This window comes from Trematomus bernacchii, unplaced genomic scaffold (genome assembly GCF_902827165.1).
Source record: "Trematomus bernacchii unplaced genomic scaffold, fTreBer1.1, whole genome shotgun sequence".
Lineage (NCBI taxonomy): Eukaryota > Metazoa > Chordata > Actinopteri > Perciformes > Nototheniidae > Trematomus > Trematomus bernacchii.
In genome coordinates, this window is record NW_022987910.1 from 5,374,144 (window position 1) to 5,377,731 (window position 3,588).

A 3,588-nucleotide genomic window follows, 5' to 3' on the forward strand; every position below is an offset into this window, starting at 1 on the left:
AAGAGAGGCCCTTATAGTTAGTATAGTAATTAAACATTAGTTCATCATCCGTACACTTCAAGAGAGCCTCCTTAGTTATTAACCCAACTCTTATTTAAAAAAAAAAAAAGGCGGGGTAGGAGGGGAATACGGGTATGTGTGTGTGTGTGTGTGTGTGTGTGTGTGTGTGTGTGTGTGTGTGTGTGTGTGTGTGTGTGTGTGTGTGTGTGTGTGTGTGTGTGTGTGTGTGTGTGTGTGTGTGTGTGTGTGTGTGTGGATGGAAATCTCTCAGAATGATATCCCCTTTAGCGCAATACAGCATCAGTTGCACCTCTTATGTGACATACAAGAATAGTGTGTGACAGACAAAAGATGTCCTATAGGGGCTGATTATGCATGGACATAAACGCTAGTAACGTCTAATCTGACGGGGGATACCCGCTGTTGCTGACGGAGGGAGACCCCGGTGCTGCGGACTATTCGACATGCATCTCTGCATGCGGTGAGCGGAACAAAACACACTCGTAGATAACACACGTAGCTATTTTAATTACCTCTCAAACTACCTAAACTAGTTAAAGTTTGTTTTAGTTTTACTGTCGAGTCACTCATTATTGGACCCGCGAGCTGCATGATACTGGCGTGTTGTCAGGAGGGGGGAGAGCAGTCCGTTTATTATTCCCGTGTTATTGTAAATTACTGTACACGTTTTGAATAGTTAATTAATCTACTATAACTAGTTGGTTTAATATCGAATCATATCAGTTTGTTTCAAAGCTCATTAAATAACATAGAAGACCTTTAGCCGGCACTTTTCTAATTTTGCCACGGAAGATTTAAACTGTAACGAACATGCCGACCGGACAGGAGGGGGGAGGAGGAGGAGGGGGTTGAGAGGGGTGGGGGCTGAGGAGGGGATGGGGGGCTACCTGAGAGGATGTAGCACCTGTATGTGAGGGGGAGGGGGGGTGGGCTGAGGGGGGTGGGGGGTACCGGGGAGGATGTCACACCTGTACGCGATAACACCTCGAACAAAGGGCTCATTAGCATATCAAAGGGGGGTCATTAACATAATTAGGGGGCGGGACTTAGAAGGTGTGACCTGTCACTTTTTTATGCATACTAATGAGATTGAAGCGGGATATGTAATACTACTAAAAGGAAAGTGAAACTTATGCTCGTCACCCTCTCCCTCCGCATTAATACAAATGATCCCAATACGTATGATTGTATGAAAAGATCTTAAAATCAATACAAATGTATTTATTATTTACGTTAGTCCTTAACATCTATCACTGTGTATATCACCATTCAAACATCTTTTAAAAGTTGAACAAACCCCACACAGCTCAGTAAAGACTGTGAAATGTTGACTTTATTTGATCATTTCAGTAAAAACTAACGTTCATATTTCTCTTTTTGATTATAATACTGATGAACGTTCAAAACAAAGCACTTTGGCAACTTACCACATACGTTTTGAAATGCTTAATAAGCACCGTAACTTTCATGATATCATTTCTCGTTCATAATCGGTTGTTTCCGTGAACGGCCGTCTGTTGTGTGACGGCAAATGCTGCGGCTGCAAGGCATTGTGGGGCAGCATTTTCTCCTCTCCTTTCGGTTAGGGAGGTCCAGTGGTTCCTAAGCTAAAGGAGGTTATAAAGGAAGTTTGAAACCTCCTTTCCTTTCATTTAGAGAATTCGAACGGCACTTATCATGGCTGCCACTGAGGGACTTCCGGGTCATTTCACTCCGTTAGGAAGGTTCCTAAGCTAAATGGACTATTCGACCGCAACCTAAGTTCAAGGGCTGACATTTTGGTTTGAAACTTTAACGTTTGGCGCTGTTCACATCTATACTAGACTGTTAAAATCCTATCAGGTGCACTAAGGTCTTAATGAGCATGTTTTAAATCTGAGGATTGTGCTGCCATCTGCTGTTGAAGTTTTATCAGCTCAAGTGGGAAAGATGATAATTGTGTCAGGCCTACATCCATCTTGACTTATAGCCCTCAGTTGATTTTAGATCTTAATTTAGAGTAAAAAAAACTGAAAGAAACAGCTCTTACTTTACTTCTTGTTCTTAGTTACAGACCACTTCACTTTACACAAACAAATCTTGCTTAAATTGTACCAATCTAATCTAGCACATTTGGGATCTCTAAAGTTTTATTCATTAGGAGGTTGTACCTCCATAAATGATTTTAATTAAATGTTCCACTAATTTAAACAATATTTGTGTGTTTAGGTAATTCTGCTACCACTAACAGCGCATACATCTAAAGCTAGAAGAGATATTTTTTAGGCTGTTATTGGGATCTAGTTCACAAAGGTTTTAGTTTGGTACTTAGTGTGTGAGCGTTAGCATTGTCTGGTTTAATTGAAGGACATCCATGAAGCAGAGGAGCCAGGTGTAATCAATCAACCAATTACTGGCTGACTCACATAAAACCAGTAGTCTGTGGTTCAGTGTGTAGCTCCTGTCTCAACTTGAAGGAAGTGCAGAATACTGGTGAGTGTTCATTTATGTTTGATTTTGTTCTACAGCAAGAGTTTTGAGTATCATTTGTTATGTTGTGCTTTATAAGATGGTGATGGCTCTAATGTTTAAATGTTCCAAGAGGTCCCTATGAAAGCCATTTAGCCTTATGACTCAACAATTCTGTAGGCCTTAATTTTAGACAGCAGCTCTTTGTTAGGGATCTCTAGTTGAAGGAGGATATGTGTTGATTTGAATTGACTCTAAACTTTTCTCTCAACTCCAGATTGAAGATGTCTGGCCGTGGAAAGAAAGCTGTGTCCAAACCAAAATCTGTGTCCCGGTCTTCCAGAGCAGGGCTCGCTTTCCCAGTGGGCCGCATCCACAGGCCGCTGAAGAAAGGACAATATGCCAAGCGAATCGGCAATGGTTCAGCAGTGTACCTCGCAGCAGTCATGGAGTATCTCTGTGCTGAAATCCTGGAGTTGGCAGGAAACGCTTGCCGTGACAACCAGAAGCGTCGCATTGCTCCACGACACATGTCGCTCCTGCCAGCAGTCTGCTGATCTCTTCGTCATTTTTTTACTGCCAACAAGAGTCATAATCTCTGAGGGTGGTGTCCTCCCAAACATCCAGGCAATCCTTGTCCCCAAGAAGAAGACCAAGGCGCCCAGGGACGAGAGTCCAGCTAAAGTTGTTCAGTCGATAGAGTTTTAATAATATACTGTACATGTTTTACAAATGTTATAATAAAGTGTTGTGTTTTTTTTAAACTGATGCTTGCCTTATTTGACACTTCCATAACAGATAAGCAAAATTGGTTGAATGCTAAGAAAAGTGCTCAATGTCTTTCTTCCTAGCTAAGGAAACTGCATGCGCTTTGAGGAATCCCAAGTTGCACTGATTATTTGTAGGATAAACTCTGCCAACAGCAACCCTAGGACCCTACTGTAAATATGTGCAGGTTGTGATTTTTATTTTAGAATAAAGATGCAATTTTGTCTGCAGAAATATGTCGCTGTCCAACTAGCCACATGCTGTTGAGAAACTAATGACATTGCTGCAGTTTACTATTAGGCACCGCTCATGATTTACATTTCTGATCAGTAACAACTGTCAAAGTAAATG

At 41.6% G+C, this 3,588-nt stretch overlaps 1 pseudogene; it reads left to right on the forward strand.

Annotated features, from left to right (window-relative positions):
* The first annotated feature begins 2,481 nt into the window (after positions 1-2,481).
* Positions 2,482-3,233, forward strand: LOC117470274 (annotated as a pseudogene).
* The last annotated feature ends 355 nt before the right edge of the window (positions 3,234-3,588 follow it).